Raw genomic sequence first — 18,591 nt, forward strand, 5'->3', positions numbered from 1 at the left:
ATATATAAGATCATCAAAAGATCATTTCAACTGACCTCAGTAAAATGTTAATAATAATAATAATATATAGTAATAATAATATATACACACTAATATATATATATATATATATATATATATATATATATATATATATATATATATATATATATATATATATATATATATATATATATATTAGTGTGTATATACACACTAATATATATATATATATATATATATATATATATATATATATATATATATATATATATATATTAGTGTGTATATATTATTATATTATTATTTACATATACGTTATTTTTTATATCAAGTATTGAATTCTTACATGTAAGAATAAATTTTTTACTAGTACACGTTTATGCAAATGAGTAAATGAATCGTCTGTTTTAAACCTATCCAATTGTGGCCTGTTGTCACTGTCTGTGGGAGTGCCTCCAAAGATGCAAGGTTGCCAAGTCTGCATCAATCAATCAATCAATCATCAGTTATTTATATAGCGCCTTACACAACCTGAGTTGACCAAAGCGCTGTACACAATAGAAATCAATAATCAATTTGTATGATCTTAAAGATAACATCTGTGTGCAGTTGGTAATGATACAACTTGCAAATAATTAGATGTTGAAAGCCATCCTAAATAGGTGTGTTTTAAGTTTGGCTTTAAATATTGGCAGATCAGTGATGGAACGTAGAACAGTAGTCAAGGCATTCCACACAATTTAGGACCTGCTACCGCGAAAGACCGATCACCCCACTGTTTACACCTAAAAGCTGTCTTTGATATTTGAATCGTTTATAATAAAAGGGTAATGGTTTCTATATATTAATAAAAGCTTTTCATGTTTATAATATTATATGCATTTATGATAGCGTGTATTCTTTTAGCCTTTGTCTTAAAGAACTTTTAATTTTTCCATTCGGAGCAGGTTGTCTGGCAACCATGCTCCCACTGCGCTAATGATGGGATGTCGGTAATTAGCCATTTTGCAATATGTCAGGTGCAGGTGAGAATCATTCCAACACAGAGCACTCTACTGATTTTACAAGAGTATATAGAGCTGTTGCGGCAGCAAGAAGACAACGTTCCTCTGACAGAAACACAGAATCAAATCTGTTGTCTAATGTACGGAGCTCATTTTCCCGACGCCGTCGCAACAGTTCTATGAATCTAGGTAGGTTTGCTAGCTAGTGAGCACAAATCCAGTTATGGCAGCTTACATTAGTTAGCTTTGACAAATCCAGGGGTGGGTTTCCCGAAACGTTCGTAGCGCTAAGTACTTCTTAACCTCGTACGTTTCATACAAGGTTAAGAAGTACTTAGCGCTACGAACGTTTCGGGAAACCCACCCCAGGTCAGTTAGTTTGTTAGAGGATCCTAACCAAACCACTATACCCAGTTCACAGGATTCAGAGGAACTTGAGAAATCTGGTTTAGGTATGGTGATTTTTGTTTTCTTTTTTATTGTCATCAGCAATATTTTTTGATACACTGGTACTTGGGAATACCACTATGATTTGCTACAATCATTCATTCTGCTTTACATTACAGTTAACATAATAGTAGAAGGCGTATACAATAATATAAGGAGTAGAAGCTGTAATTGATTACATGAAAGTGTAAAGGCATTTAGACTTTTGTGTTGCTCATGTTGTAACATTTCCCTTTACTAATCCTGTAATCTTTTTACAGGAAGCGGGAACAGTGACTTAGGTCATGAGCATAAGACCGTTGATTTGTCATGGTCCTTGGCAGAACTCAATACATTCATCTGCCAAAGCTTTGAGAGCGTAAGCCTAAATTTGACCGGCTTTCGTCTTGCCAGAGCTACAAAAGCAAAGAAACTGCTAGTTGTCCAGGCCAACACAGTCAAAGACTTGAAGCGACAAATTGGAAGAAGCAGACTTTATATACTGCCCAATTCAAACTTATCGCTATCCAGACAGGTGAGTTCTGATTGATTACATTGCATCTTTTATTAAAGTGAACTTTTAATATGCAAAACTGTTATTCAGCAGCTTTGTATTAACATGTGTCAGTGATCTGTTTTATTTTGCATTAGCAACTTGATTATGAAAATACTGAAAATGTTCATGCAGGATGGAGAATCCTTGAATGAGAGTAGTGAAGGAAGATCAAGTGTTAGTTCTGCAGCCGTGGTAAGATGCAGTCCTGTTCTTTCACAGCTATACCTGGTAGAAGCTAAGTCAAGTACTAATATTTATTGAAGGGAACTTGTTTGGAAATATTCCATAGATTAGGAATATTAGGATAAGGGTAGTTCTCAGTCAACTAATAAGTAGTGGTATAATTTGTAGTTGTTTAACCTAATTACCGGTATGTTAAAATTTGATTTCTTAATTCCTTTATGAGGTAAATATCTAGGCATGAAACATTATTGAAATTATTCTTACAGGTCTATCTCAATGTGCATTCTGAAATGGTTAGAAGTGCAGTGACATCAGTAGAGTAATATTGTTGACCTGACAGATGAGGTGGTAAGCTACATCTATGAACACATTATTTTGACATTTTATAAATAATGTAAATCTGTAGAAAAATGTATATTTAACAGTGCTGTTTGATGTAGGATGGAAATAGAGGCTACATATATGTAAATGCAGGCACTCCTGAGGTAATTACACATTTGCTTGAAAAGTTTCATGCATTTTCTTTGTATAAACATTTAAATTATTTTTTAACATTTTTTGTTCACCATCCGTTGATTCAGGTGTTCTACAGAACAAATCAGCCAGTTGAAGGAGAAACAACTACTCAGAACCGGTATTGCTCATGTTCAGATTGCAGTGTTTTTTTACTTTTATTACATTCCTATTACTAGTTAAATTTAGTTGATTGTAAGAATCTTTTGATGTTACTTTAACCTATATTGTTTTTCATCAGAGAGTGCGGGCATTTAAATTTTTTTTGTACCCATCTCAACAGGACTGGCCAGTCTTTGCTTTCTGAGAGTACACTGGAAGTGACACTTGTGCATTATACAGTGGCAAGCTCTCCTGTGAGTCCCAGTTATGAGAGTATTTAGACACATTGATACCCATGTTTATTACTTTGTTAGTAAATATGCAGCAGGTCTGCTTTGTGTTTATAATGCAGACTCCTTTGTTATGTCAAAATCTTTTCAAGCAGATACACGGGAGCTTTCCAGCAACTGTAGGAGTGTCCCACAGTCGTTTCACAGCAATCAGGTTCTCAAACATTTATAACCCTGAGACCGTTTTACTCACTTTCATTGGAGCTATAAAGGCTATCATTGTTCTTTGTGAACTGACACTAAAACATTGAAATTCCATATAATTGAAAGAGCACTAGGTGTAGTGTTAACATTCCCACTAAATATCAATAACTTAATTTCACCTATCTTTGTTTAGAGAGCTCACTGTTTCTAAAGAATTTGGAGAATAGTGGTCATTCACAGATCAGTGTGAGATTTGTCTTCAGCTTATACAGAAGTCCATGTCTTGCTGAATCAAAGTTTAAATGTTTCTGCAAAACTGAAGGTAATGTTTTTTGACGCACCATGTGTGTAAATGGATGTAGAGCTACATATAGCAACATGGGTTTTTGTTTTGTGTTTTTTTTTTTTTGTACATGCAGTGAGATATTACAAGACAGTGAACCTGATGAGGACACCCAAATGCTGTCGTCTCCAAAACGTCCATATAGTCCATCTAACGTGAGTTGAAAAATGTCGCTGTATCCACAGTGCATGATTGCATGCTAGAAGAAGTTAAACTGAAATTTAAGGTTGCTTCTGTTATGGTTATTTTTTCTTGTTTAAAGGAAGTGGAAAACCAATATCATTGGAGAATTCAGGAAGGAAAACATCAGTGAGCATTCTACACTGATAGTTGTGGCAAGAAGGAGGCGAATTCTACACAGTACCATCACAGCTCTGAACAAGGGCTATTTTGATTGGCACAAATGTCCACGGATTGAATTTGTGGGTGAGATGGCTGATTTTGGAGGGCCCACAAGAGAATTCTTCAGGTTGGAGTTACATTACCATTAATTAAGTCTTCTTTTTGTTTTGCACGCGTCATACTGGAAAAGTATCATTTAAAAAAGTTATGAATTATCATTTTTAACCATCTAATGTACAGTGACCACCTTTTCATTTATTTCATTCACGGTTATAGTGGCATTAGGAACAAGCAGATAATTTTTCTGGACATATTGCTGAGAAGATTAGATGGAAATGATATCATATGCAAACCCATATGAGCTTGAGAAAAGCTCTGATGTATAAAGTGGGGTTAAAAATAAATTAAAATATGTAAAAAAAAAAAAAAAAACAAAGCAACCACCAAAATTGCCCCATCAGAAGGGCAATTGGAAGGTTAAACTGACCTTTGCCAAAATGAATGCACTTTACGTGCAAGTGTAAGGAAGAAATACATGCAAAACCAGAGAAACTGGTGAATTAGCAATGGTTTATTTTATCATTGTGGAGCATCAGTAGTATTTTAAGCATGCCCTCCTAAATGGTGGGGCCAATATTTAGGACCATTAGATAGAAATAATATTCTTTGCCATTTTCTTATTTTACTGGAGATGACCCAGTTGTATGTTTTATTGAGTTAATTTTATGCTGTATTTGAGAATGTTTATGCTGTCATTTCCTCTTGTTTCTTGGTGTAACATAGCTCGCGCTACGGAGCGAGGAGGTGGACACAAATGCTGAGAAGAGCGAGATTTATTACAGGGCATACCATCATCGGAGTCGGATAACCAGTCCGGGTTCATAACGGGAGGGCAGTCAGAGTAACCAAGGTACACAGGCATACTGAACACGACGGGGAACACAGACAAACTCACGAGCAAGATGAAAACAGCGAACAGCAAGCACAAACCAACAGCATGAACAAAACCACAGATCACTAGACGGGGAAATCGCAGGGACTGATATACATGAAACTGAAACAAGGGACAGGTGATAACAATGACACGGGGGCGTGGTAACAAACAGGGAATCACGGGGCAAACGAGCGGGGCGGGATAAACAGGCACGGAACACCGACACAAGGGAATCCGGAGTGACCGCTAAGGGAGGGGCCGCGGCCATACGTGACACTTGGTAGGCTTTTAATGAAGGACGTGCAGTCTACTTTGGGCATTTTCGAGGGACAGCCAGGCAACCTTTTTTTTTTTTTTTTTTTTTCTTATGATCAGGCAGCCCTAGAAAAGGGAAAGTATTATACTGGTGGGAAGTTGATTGCCTGGTCCCTGTTGCATGGGGGACCAAGCATTAAGGCATTACATCCCAGCCTTTATCAGTTAATGTGTGGTCAGGCTCCAGATCTTGAAGGATTTGATATTGCCAGCTTGCCAGACAAGTCTGTGCAGGACAAGCTTCAACAGGTATTCTGACACTATGCAGTTTTTTTTTTTTTTTTTGCTTTGTTGTAATTTTTTCAAAGAGGAGATTTTTAACATGTTTTAACAGGGGAGAAAAATAACTATTACTTTAAATATTACTAATTGTTTACTAATTGTTATTCTCATCAAAATATTACAGTATATAGAAATGTAAAGATATAGACAGGAGTTTGTTTCTCTTGTTTGTCTTGTGTTGTCTTCTTAGATTGAAAAATGTAAAACTGAGGAGGACTGGAAAGATTTGCAGGAGAGTCTGGGTGATTGGATTGCAGACTGTGGAGTGCCAGGGGTATATGAAGCCAAGGTTCTTAATATTCCACAGATCATCTCACAAATTGTGAAACATTTAATCTTTCACAGGTATTATTCCTAGAGCTGTCCCGGATTCAATGTGTTGTGTCTTCTATTTCTATATAATCTGTGCTTTAATAGTAAATAAGATTTGTTGACTAACATCATTGCTTATTGATAACAATGGACAGATCCTTACTAACTGGTGACATCCTTCCATCTAATTATCACTATGCATGATTTTATTTTAATCATTTATTTCATTTATGTTTCAGAACTGCAAACATGGTGGAGCAGTTTAAACAAGGGATCAACTCTTGTGGTAAACTTTGGGAAACTGTGGAGAGATACTGGAAAGCATTTCAGTGCCTGTTTACACATACAGAGGAACAACTGACGAGCAGCCTTCCCATGTCTTTGATATCTTTTGGAGTGATGAGGGGGGAATCAACGAGGAAGTGGAAGAGGACACTATGTTTGCATGGGAGTGTCTTCTCAACAGTGTGCAAGGTCAAAATCCATTGTCACACAATTGTCATGAAATTGATTATGCAGTTATGTACTTTGTCTTAACCTGTAACGTTAATATAATAGATGTGTACAGCTATGTAAAAAAAAAATCAACATGAATCTTATTGTGGAGCCACCTTTTTAAAATACAGTGCTTACGCCTGTCACGTAGGGCTACGCCCCCTCTCCTAGCTGTCACTCTGGGTTCCCTTGTGTCTGTGTTCCGTGCCTGTTTATCCCCCCCCCCCCCCCCACCCCCCCCCCCCACCCCCGCTCGTTTGTCTCCGTGATTCCTCGTTTGTTACCACACCCCCGTGTCATTGCCCTCACCTGTTCCCTGTTTAAAGTTCTGTATATATAGTCTCTGAGTGTCCCTTGTCGGTTGTTTTGGATGTTTGGTTGTCGTGATTGCCCGTGGTATGTTCCTGTTTTCATTTATTGCCTGTTACTCGTGTTTCCTGTTTTGTCATGCCCGTGTACGCCTGTTTTTCTGACTGCCCTCCCGTTATGGACCCGGACTGGTTTTCCGATGATGATTATGGTATTCCCTTGACTAAATCTCGCTCTTCTCAGCATTTGTGTCCGCCTCCTCGCTCCGCAGCGCGAGCTACGTTACAACGCCATTAAGGCCCCGTCCACACGACGCCGGAGGTTTTTGTGTCCGTTTTCAAAAATATCTCCGTCCACACGACACCGAAGGTTTTTAAAAACGGAGGTTTTGTCTCCGTTAGCCTCCCGTCCACACGAAAACGCTGACGTCACATAGGGATTCTGCGCATGTCTTTTTTTGTTTACATTAGATAGATAGATAGATAGATAGATACTTTTATTGTCATTGTACATGTACAACGAAATTAAGCAGCAATCCTTAAGGTGCTATAGGACAGAATAACAATAAAACAGTAGAACAACAGTACAAACAAAGTCTATACGTGAGCTAAGGACTGTTAACCCTAACTGGGTGTGGACAGTGAAGACAGTGGGGTATATATATATACACAATAGTGGAACATTAGCAGTAGTAGATATGGTTATTGCACAATCCTATAGATGGTAAACATGACAACACTTGAGACAGTTACTGCACTGTCTGAATAAATAAATGGTAAAAGTGACAATAGTGCATGAACACTGGGCAATTGAGGCAGATATTGTACGTTCCTGAGTAGATAGAAAAGTCAGAAAAGTAGTTCAATTTGAGTAGTTCAATTTTGGAGGGTGGTGTAAAATGTCCAATTAACCAGTTCGGTGGGTGTATTTGTTAGTGTTCAGTTCCCTTATCGCACTGGGGTAAAAACTGTTTTTAAGTCTGTTGGTCCTGGATGTAATGGACCTGAGACGTTTCCCAGAAGGCAGTTGCTGAAACAGTTGATGTCCAGGGTGAGAGGAGTCTTTCAAGATGTTAGCTGCTCTGCTGAGACAGCGGGATTTGTACAGGTCCTCCAGACTGGGCAGTGGGCAGCCAGTGATCTTCTGGGCTGTTTTGATCACTCTCTGAAGTGCTCTCCTTTCTGCTGCTGAGCTGCTACTGTACCACGTTGAGATGTTGTATGTTAGCACGCTCTCAATGGCACTGCGGTAGTAGGACACCAGGATCTTCTCTTGGATGTTATTTTTCCTGAGAATTCTCAGGAAATAAAGTCTTTGCTGTGCCTTCTTTACAGCAGCCATGGTGTTTGTGGTCCAGGAGAGATCCTCCGAGATGTGAGTGCCCAGGAATCTGAAGGATGGTACACTTTCTACACAGTCCCCATTTATGGAGAGTGGTGTGTGTTCTGACCTTTTTCCTCTGGAAGTCTATAATGAGCTCCTTTGTTTTGGAGGAGTTCAGGGACAGATTGTTTTCTGCACACCATATGGCCAGTCTTTGGGCTTCGTCCCTGTAAGCGGTCTCGTCTCCTCCGGAAATGAGTCCCACCACAGTTGTGTCGTCCGCAAACTTGATGATGGTGTTGCTGGGGTGAGTGGGGGTGCAGTCGTGAGTGTAAAGCGCATAGAGAAAAGGACTCAACACGCAGCCCTGTGGAGCTCCAGTGTTGAGTGTTACACTGGAAGAATGATAGTGTCCTAATCTGACAGACTGTGTGCGATTCGTTAGAAAGTCCATGATCCAGGTGCAGGTGGGTTGGGAAAGTCCCAGGTCTGTGAGTTTGGCTACCAGTCTGCTGGGGATGACCGTGTTAAATGCGGAGCTGTAGTCAATGAATAGCATCCTCACATAGCTCCCCTGGTGTTCCAGATGTACGAGTGCTGTGTGAAGAGCAGTGGAAATGGCATCCTCAGTCGATCTATTTGCTTTGTAGGCAAACTGATGTGGGTCGAAGGTGGGTGGAAAGATGGCTCTGATGTGCTTTAGAACCAGTCTTTCAAAACACTTCATTACTATTGGTGTGAGAGCTACAGGGCGATAACTGTTAAGGTCGCTGATGGTGTTCTTTTTTTGGCAGCGGGATGATTGTTGCAGACTTCAAACATTCGTTCAGCTTGTTCAGCATGGACAGCTCCGTGATTGCTTTCGTTGTCACTGCAATTGGCGGATTATTAACATGTGTACAGTTTAATTTAATGTTACTTTCGCATTACATAACACAGCGGAGGCGCCTAAATGCGCTGCGTTTAGTTTTTTCAAATCGTCATATCAAATCGTTCCCATAATCCCTTTCGTGTCATATTTGGTCGCTAAGTTTAGTGTTATAATGTCTGTAATGTGCTTGTGCTAAAGTGCTATGTGATTAATGTGTCTGTACAATGTAAGCTTCTAATCGATGTAGCCTATGTATGAGTGTTTTTAATGTGCTTGTCAAACCTACCACCCCCGTGTGTTCGTACTCATTCGATACCCCGCACCCATTCAACGTATGTGTAAGTCCGAGTTCACAAGCATTACCCGTTGTGTTGAAACAGGGCTGCTCTCTAATAAATAAAGCAAGTATTCAAAATGGCTCGTTCCCTGAATCAATCATCCGCACTACACGCTACATTATTGTTAACTTTGTAAATCCTGTAAAGCGCTTTGTGACATGTGTTGTGAAAAGCGTTATACAAATATATCTGATTCTTCAAGTGTTTTGATGTCATTCTGTGGGAAGTACGATCGCCCTCTACGGGGCTGGCATGTTAATTGCAGCGTTTCACGGCTGCGTATCCATGCTGAACAAGCTGAGCGAATATAAACAAAAAAAGACATGCGCAGACTCACTATGTGACGTCAGCGTTTTCCTAAACATGCGTTTTCCCCGTCCACACGAAAACGCCGAGACCGGAGTTTTCAAAAGTCTCCACCTTGGAAAGCGTTTTCAAAAACCTCAGTTTTCGGTGACCGAAAACGCCGTTTTCGTGTGGACGGGAGGCTAAAAACCTCCGGCGTCGTGTGGACGTAGATATTTTTGAAAACGGAGACAAAAACCCGTTTTTAAAAATCTCCGGCGTCGTGTGGACGGGGCCTTAATTTGAGTCATGGCATTAAAAACTAGTTATGGCAAAAGTGGGGCTTTGGGGAGATCGAATCAAATGAACCAATTGATTCGGAAAATGATTCAATCTTGTGAAACGTTCGAATCATCACACGCCACAGTGACATCTAGTGGGCAACCAGGGTATAAATCCACAACTTTTTAAACAGAAACAGAAGTAATGTATTTTTTATGAAAAATTACATGAAATATTCCCCCATAGCATACAGTGTCCCTAAATAAATTTTTGTCATGAAAACACATAATTTTGCAGAGATCAGGGTTGTTTTAATGATGTCATTAAGATGTATTTTTCATTATGATACACTGTTAAGTCAGGGGATTGATAAAGGTGACATTAATTTTACATTACAAGGTAGGGAAATGTGTGTGTAATACTTATTAAACATTACAAGTAATCAGTTGTTTTTATTAAGAAACATGATCTGTTCCACAGTGCTTGGATTAAGACGGTTTCTTCTCTTGCTCAGAATTTTTCCAGCTTTGGAGAAAACTCTCTCACAGGGCACTGAGGTTGCTGGAATTGAGAGATATTTCTTTGTTAATTGAAACAAATGAGGAAAGATGGCAGAATGTCTGAGCCAGTAATCCATAGGGTCTTCTCCTCTGGGCAGATATGGAGATGAGAGATATCGTTGAATCTCAACAGTAGCATCAGCAGTAGCACTTGACTGTGAGTTGTTTCTCCCACTCTGCTGTCAAACTAATCCCACAGGTTTTCTTGATCTCCCTGACTGACTAGAGATGCTTGACCTGCTGATGAGGGACCTGCTGATGTTGATGGCTGACTGTGACTGATTTGAGTCTGAGATGCTGAATGAATTATAGCACAGCACTCAGATGTCAAATTCTGCACTGCTTTGTTTGCATTTTCTGAACTTCCAAAACCCAGAACCTTGAATCTTGGATCCAGTAAAGTTGCCATTGCAAGGACCCTCACAGATTCTACTCCACATCGTACTCTCAAATGATTCTGAAGGTTATGGCATAACTGTAGAGCTGTTGGATTTGTTAATTTTTGGCTTTTCTCCTGGATCTTGTGATGAAGCATGCGAACAATTGGAATTTTTTTAGATGCAGAAATTCTCTTTTCTGCTGATGATTCAACAGTGGCTTGATTGAAAGGAAGAAGAACTTGAAGACACTGGCTGACTTCTTCATGATGTCCACTATTTAAAGGACTCACACTGGTGTTGAGAGAGACCAAGGCAGCTGCCACTGCTTCCCGTTGCTCAAATAAACACTGAAACATTGAAAAGGTGCTATTCCATCTTGTCTCCACCTCTTGGATAAGTTTCATTTAAGGCTTTCCCATCTGTTCCTGGATGTTAGAGAGCTTCTCTTTTGCTTTGGTGCTAGATTTGAAATAGCCTACAATGTTCCGAGATTGAAGCCTTAATTCATTCAGACCAGGAGTTTGTTCCATTGTCTTTTTCACCACCAGATTTAGTGTGTGAGCAAAACAAGGGACATGACGCACATGTAAAAGATGTGCACAGGCAATCATATTAGCAGCATTATCTGTAACAAGACATGTGATCTTGTCCTTTAACCCCCATGAATCCAGTAGTGTAGTCTTGGCCTCTCTTATGTGCTCTGCTGTGTGTGTTTCATGAAATTTGGACACCCCCAATAGAGTGGTGCAAAGCTTGCTTTCATCATTGATGTAATGGCATGTTACTGCCAAGTAGGCATCCATGTTTATTGAGGTCCACATATCCGATGTCAGACTCACAGATGTTGCTTTCATCACTTCGGTCATTGCAGTTTTCTTCTCCTGCTCATATCTGGATCTCAGCATTGTCTTCAGGGAATTTCTAGATGGCAGTACATAGTTAGGATCGAGTTTTTGAACAAGATCTCTGAAACCCTCATCTTCCACAACAGAAAAGGGTTGTGAATCCTTTATTATGAAATTCACAAGAGCTTCATCCAGCTCTTGTTGCCTTCCTGTTATGAAAAATAAGTATACTAATAATACAATATGTATATTAATATACATTAAATTGAGTATCACACTCATATATTTTTATATACATTTATTATGATGATCATGTTTTGCTGACTATATATACAAATAATGTGAAGATTAATATTTTATAATAAATTAAATGTCATACCATATGTGGAATCTCTTCCAACACCAGATGATGTGCTGGCACTGGACAGTACAGGATGCTTTGAACGGAGGTGTCGCCACATCGTTGTGGTATTATTATAGTAAGCCAGATTCTGTTGGCAGATCAAGCACTTTACTTGTTTGCCTTCAAGTTCAAAATGATCCCAAACAGCAGACCTTGGTCGTTTTCGAGATCCTTCCATTTCACAAATGCTTTGTATAAAGTATGGTATTTAAATAAAGCTATGCAATGCGTTATTTTCTTCATCACAATTTTTGCATCTCTTTTAAAGTGTTTGAGGGTGTGTCAATGTTGTCATGTGTCATGTGAAAGCTATCACAGTAATGAGATCAGATTAATTTAGAAGCATTTGTGAGACCAAACATTCAGATTCAGACCAGCTGCTTGAACTTCAGAGCGGACTAAAACGTGCGAAAAGTTTCGAAACTCCGTGACGTAACGAACCCCGTTTTTGAAACAGTCACGTGACTTTCCCTTTTTGATACAGACTTCGAAACAGTGTTTCGGAACACCGTGATTCAAATGAATCGATTCAGTTCGATTCCGCGTTTCGAATTTGACATCACTATTAAAAACATATTCCTGTTTTGGCGTTTATGCAATTGTGTGTCTGTATTTTAACAGAAAAAGAAACTCCCTTCACCTTTGAGGACCTATTGGTGTTTGTCACGGGAGCAGATGCAGTACCACCTCTTGGTTTTCCGCAGCGACTTCAAATCCAGTTTTATGACCAGGAGGAAAGAGGAAGTCGTTTTCCTTATGCTTCAACTTGCTCTATGACACTGTTCCTTCCCTGTGGTGTACAGAATGAAGGGGAGCTACTTGATCTGATGACCAATGCTGTACTTGGATCATTTGGATTTGGAAAGGTTTAGATTATATCTCAAACATGCTTCAGCCGGCTAGAAAAACAGAGACTGAAATATTTCCATATCAAGTTTCACAGAAATGTCATGTTTGCCATTTTGCAAAAAAAAAAAGGTGCTATCTAAGGATTCAGTATTGAGCCTGTTTTAGATATTTAGGCATTGGATTACTGACACAAGTTGTTGAGATAAAGAATATTGGTATTTTTTTCATTTATTTTTCATATTTTATTTGACATTTGTTTAGCTTTGGAAGAGTTTCTGTATTGGCATTACAGTTTTACATTTTTGTCACAATGTACATGTCAGAAGAACAAGAGTTAAGTAAATCTTTATTGTAATTAACATGGCTTCTCTATGTAGTATGATTGAGTTTTCCATTTTTCTTCAATCTGCTTATTGTTCGCTTCCCAACCAGGACTACACATTGTTGCTGTATATACAATATTCTTGTATATTTTTTATACATATACATTTTTTATACAGTCTTCACATTCTTCAATCAAACTTTTAGTTAAGAGGTCAGAAAGCATTAGGCTGAAAGCATAGTGGTGATCTCTCTACAGCAAGTTACGTATTTGTCTTTTAGGTCTGTAATTCCTGTGAAAACATCCTGAAGAGTCCGTTGTTGTTCTTGATTAAGACCGATGTGTGGTCGACTCACTACTACTGCCTGGTCAAAGACTTCCTCTTCGGCTTCTAACTGCTCCAGCTGCACACCATGATGTGCCAACAGTATTTCCAAGCTGTCCTCACTGTAAGGATTCTCACCAAAGACATTGTTGATTGCAGTGCTGTCTGCTTGCCGGCTGCCAATCATGCCCTCCAGCCACATTTGGTTAGGGGTGTGAGAATGTTCACTGCGCATGCTGTGGTTGTTCCATGCCTTCCTGAAAGTTTCCAATCTCTCTGTAATTTCTGGAAGATACACTGTTTGGAGTGAGTATTTATGTATTTCATTGTCTGGTTCCAAAAGGCCTTCATCTTCATAAGAGTAAAACAAGTTCAGTTATACAAACTCAGTTATATAAAATTTTACCGTATGAGGCGCATGTATCCATCAATGTGCCATAGACTGTTGGGAAATGGTACATGATAAGTGCGCCTTGCAATAACGTTGCTCCACCGGCTGCTGCTGGATCAATTCTGTTCAGTGTCTCCCGCACTCGATGTTAAGGTACATGTATACTCGCAGCAGAAAGATAGCCCCTCATCATCTACCAAGACGGTTTTCATTAGATCACAGACAAACACTGACTCATCTGGGGTCGGCAACCAATGGCACGCGTGCCACCGTTGGCACGCCGAGGCATAGTCACTGGCACGCGACACGCTGGACCAGCATCAGCAAATATATATATAAATGAATATAAATTATTATATTGATGGATTATACTTTCGCGAGTGACAGTTGTGCGTGACTCTGCACAACTCGTGCGAACCTGCGCGAGCGGCGGAGGTGTTTATACTTGGCGATCGATCGCGATATAATACTTAATTTGTGTCCATTTACAATTTTAACTCACCGCCATAGTGGCACACTCATTGACTAGACATGTTAAAGTTGGCACTCCATGTTTCAAAGGTTGCCGACCCCTGGTCTAATAGCTCAGTTCCAAAAAAGTACAGCCTACCTCACAACCTGCCCTTGGATGTTGCTGATGGAGCATTCGTACATGCTGTTCAAGATCATTGTCACTGATGGGAGTAAATCTTTGCCTTATCGAAATGCCCAAAGATCTGAGTTTTCTGTAAATGAAAGACGATGAGCAGCCAAGAAGCCGTGCCATTGCTTTTGCCCTAAATACTTGGTTGAATAAGAGTTCCAGCTGTTTGAATAAGCTGGTTGAATAAGAGTTCCAGCTGTTCTCTTGACACATCAATTCTGGGTCTACCCCGGGAGCCTGGAATAGCCAGTGCAAACAACACTGAACAAATGGAATGTGCAAAACATAATTACAGAACTAGCTTATAGTTCAAAGATTAAATTTAAACTTAATATTGTAGGCCTATATTGTGCTTAAATGCTGCTTACCACCCAGATAGCAGACGGATGTGGGCCACTCCCGGCTGAGATATGGCACTGGTGGCTCACTGTCGGGACTCGCAAACCGCATGTGAGCCAGAGGTGGCCCTCATATTGAAAACACACATCTGGCCCACAAGTTGCAAAACAGATGTGGCCCACTTCTGGCACAGATATGGCAGTGTTACCTACATGTGAGCCAAAACTAGCCCACATGTTACAAACTGTTATTTGGCCCACATGCCTCAGTACTGATCTGGGCCGTAATACATTATAAAAAAACTCCAAAAAAAAAAAGTTTGTTAAAACTTGTAAATCCTGTAAAGCTCTTTGTGACAACATGTGTTGTGAAAAGCGCTATATAAATATATTTGATTTGATTTAAAAAGACTATAGTAATTAAAGGTACCACATATGCTTTGTCAAGCCAACTTAATTAAATTTAATTTAGTTTGTTCACAGACTTTACCTTTTTAGTTTTATTTGCTGTACTCGTGACAAAACATTAAGGCAGCACATATGCTGCGGTGAGAGTCGATTGGCTGAAGTTTGTGCTGAATGTCTAGAGGACAATCACCCAACACTCTACCTGCACTTCCAACCACACGGAAAATGGCGACACACACGTTTTACGCACGCACAAGGTAAGACTTAAGTTTCTCTCCATGCCCAAAAGAACATTGACCAGGAGGCTTGCTAAGTTTTACAATTGGTTAACTGTACTTTAAAATAGTGCTACTAAACTACTAAAAATAGTTTCGCTAAATTTGTCTGTATGCATTTTGTATGCGTTATTATTTTTCTGTGTTCTCTAGCGTAGACTAGCTTGCTAACGGCTAGCTAGCTAGCTAACTTTCTCTTCCTGCGCCGTGCGGTAGCCTACTCCAGTAGCCTTTGTGTACTGTTTTTAGCCCATTTCCTTTACTTTTTCTCTCTTTGTTTGTTTTTATTGCTGGTTTAGTGATAACTTAGTGTGTCCTATGGACAGGGAGTCTGTTATTGTGAACACTTTAAGGACAAGTTTTGTTTGCAAGAGGGAAGAGCTGCTAGCGCTGAGAACAAAGGGATGCACAAAGGGAGTATATGTTTAGCTAGCTAATGTAACTAATTCATATAATGAATTATATGTTGATCTAGCTAAGCTGTATTATTATGCCAACAAGCTCATTCTGCTATTACCAAACACAGTGTCATCTCTTTTAATTTGATATTTGATTTTAAATAGTTGTTACCAGTTTTCTTTCAATTTATGACCAGTTGCTTAAATGTTAAAAGAAAATACTAGTCTGCAAATCTGTGTTGAGCTATCATCAACATTATGTTCCCTGTTCTCCTTTCCCTGGTCAAATCCTTGATGAGGGACTACTTCCATTGATGGACCTCAACTCTGCAGTTTCTTGAAGAAATAACATGGTAAGCAAACACAAATTATTCTCTATGTAGTAATTCTCATAATTTTTGGTTTATATTTTCAATTTTTAAGGTTTTTGTTATTGTTTTCTATCCTGATGCTTAATGTCATGTCTTCACAAAGCCAAAATGTTGAAAAGCCTTGTGTAATGATTCCTTTATTTTTGCCAGCAGTTGTTGACATGACATTTACTTATGCTTGATTTTCTTCTTATTATTTATCTAACTCTGTTTTTATTTATAGATCACTACATTAGAACTTCAGGAAGGTTTGGATGTGAAAGACACTGTCTGGAGAGTCACAAGATGTACAATGATCAACTCTGGCTGGAGGGGCATAAACGGAAAGATGGGGCTTCATAACACATATCCAATGTAGTAATTGGTATGCTTTCTGCTTTTTAATGTGAGCATTTGTTTGAAAATGCAACTTTTCCATAAAAATGTTTATCTAAGCCATCACACCAGTAATATTTTAAAACACTTAGAATTTTTTTTAATGGTTATTGACTTGCATTCTATAATTTCATTTCTCACATTAAATGTTTGTGTCAGCTGTAATAAAGGAAGTGTGTAACTTCAGCATGAGTGTGAATAGGTTAATCTAGCATGGTTAGCATTTTTCATTTTAAAAAGGATAAAAGGCAACAGCTAATTTAAATAAGTAGATTTAAATATACATTTTGAGCTCAGTAGTGCATTTTTGAGTATCATGTTTCCAATTTGATTAGAAATGGTGATAAGCTTCTATAACACTTGCTTTACTAAACAATCTCCTTTTTTGTATATAATGAACAGAACAAGCAGGAGAGAAGTTTTGAATGCTGTCAAATACTGTTATGTGAATCAATCCAATGTTTTTGTACTGGACAGTGAAATGGAAGGAGGAGGAGGTTGAGCGTTATATAAATAACATTCTTTTGCACTAATTCCAGTGTTTGCATTCATTTTGTGTTTCCAGAATAGTTTTGTCTGAAATGAGTCTGGTGCAGATCTGTTCCAGATATGGCCCACACCTTGTAATAATAATAATAATAATAATAATAATAATAACAATCTCGTGTGGCTGACATTTTGCCCTAATCTGGCCCTTATGTGGCCCAAATCTGGCAACCGGGAGCGGTCCGCCCAAGGGCCTTCCATCAGTGTGGCAAGTGGGCCAGATCTGGGCCAGAATAATTTTGCTATCTGGGCAGTGCTGCTACGCTGTGCAGAGTACGAAGCAGTTGGCACATCAGCAGTTATGGAAGACTGTAATGTAGTCAGACTCTCAAACAATTCTGCAAATGTTTCCCCACTCAAATGATTTTCAATAGATTAGCAATGAAAGAATCAATAATAGCAACATCGCGCAAGCCTCCATTACTGCCTTGCTGGACGTTTCTATGAATAAGTCTGACTCTCCTCATAATACGTGACAGAACCAAGTCGGCCATTGGCAGAGTTTAACATTAGCCCACACTTAAACTATGAAGTATGAAGCTATAAAAAATAAGCACTGTGCAAGCTGTATAAAAAAAAGAAAGACAATACTTCATGTGGTCTCTTTAAGAAGAGCGCAATGTAAATTAGCTCCGCCTTTGTATCCGCATGCAAATCAAGCTAATTTACATTAGAACATGTAATAATTAAATTTTTACTAGTAGAAATTCAATTTTCACATGTAAAAATATAATTTTTACTAGTAAGAATAACATTTTTACTAGTAAGAATTCTATTCTTGATATCAAAAATATAATTTGTACATGTAATAATTAAATTCTTACTAGTAGAAATTAAATTTTTACTAGTGAAAAATGAATTCTTACTTGAATTAATTTAATTTATATCAAGAATTAAATTTGTACTAGTGGAAATTGTATTTCCACATGTATTAATTTAATTCCCGATATCAAGAAAAAAGGAATAAAAGCTAAAACGGCTTGCCTTAGGAATAACAATTCAAGATCTGCAATTTCAATTTGACGGATCAAAACTATGGCAAGCCGTTTTAGCTTTTATTGCTTTTTTTAAATTTAATTCTTGATATCAATAATGTTATTTTTACATGTAAGAATTCAATTCTTGATATCAAGAAATAAATTCTTACATGTAAAAATAACATTTTTGATATCAAGATAAGAATTCTTACATGTAAAAATTTATTTTTTGATATCAAGAATTACATTGTTGATATCAAAAATAAAATTTTGATATCAGAAATGTAATTAATGATATCAAAAAATACATTTTTACATGTAAGAATTTAATTTTTACATGTAAGAATTAAATTCTTGATATCAAAAATTTAATTCTTGATATCACGAATTACATTCTTACTGGTAAAAACTCAATTCTGATTTTTCACTAGTAAAAATTGAATTCTTACATGTGAAAATTATTTTTGAACATGTAAAAATACAACTTTAACATGTAAGAATTTATACTAATAAAAATTTTATTCTTACATGTAAAATTGTTTCCCCCATTCAAA

The 18,591-nt window shown here is 38.1% G+C and overlaps 3 long non-coding RNA genes across 4 annotated transcripts; 2 read left to right on the forward strand and 1 right to left on the reverse strand.

Annotated features, from left to right (window-relative positions):
* Positions 1 to 1,014: 1,014 nt before the first annotated feature.
* On the forward strand, positions 1,015 to 3,569 carry LOC143528480 (uncharacterized). Of its 2 annotated transcripts, XR_013134467.1 has the most exons (9): positions 1,015 to 1,175; positions 1,401 to 1,438; positions 1,694 to 1,947; positions 2,101 to 2,160; positions 2,418 to 2,499; positions 2,592 to 2,636; positions 2,733 to 2,785; positions 2,948 to 3,020; positions 3,152 to 3,569. It is a non-coding gene; the product is annotated as an uncharacterized LOC143528480 (long non-coding RNA). The 2 variants fall into 2 exon arrangements; XR_013134466.1 differs by lacking the exon at positions 1,015 to 1,175 and having other exon boundaries at positions 1,346 to 1,438.
* A 1,615-nt stretch (positions 3,570 to 5,184) lies between these two features.
* On the forward strand, positions 5,185 to 6,239 carry LOC143528481 (uncharacterized). The gene is made up of 3 exons (XR_013134468.1): positions 5,185 to 5,383; positions 5,607 to 5,761; positions 5,968 to 6,239. It is a non-coding gene; the product is annotated as an uncharacterized LOC143528481 (long non-coding RNA).
* Positions 6,240 to 12,932: 6,693 nt separating this feature from the next.
* LOC143528491 (uncharacterized) lies at positions 12,933 to 14,960 on the reverse strand. Its single transcript, XR_013134475.1, has 3 exons — positions 14,317 to 14,960; positions 13,722 to 13,899; positions 12,933 to 13,600 (listed from the first exon to the last, which is right to left on the reverse strand). It is a non-coding gene; the product is annotated as an uncharacterized LOC143528491 (long non-coding RNA).
* Between the last annotated feature and the right edge of the window lie 3,631 nt (positions 14,961 to 18,591).

Source organism: Brachyhypopomus gauderio, chromosome 12, assembly GCF_052324685.1.
Source record: "Brachyhypopomus gauderio isolate BG-103 chromosome 12, BGAUD_0.2, whole genome shotgun sequence".
In the NCBI taxonomy this organism is placed as follows: domain Eukaryota; kingdom Metazoa; phylum Chordata; class Actinopteri; order Gymnotiformes; family Hypopomidae; genus Brachyhypopomus; species Brachyhypopomus gauderio.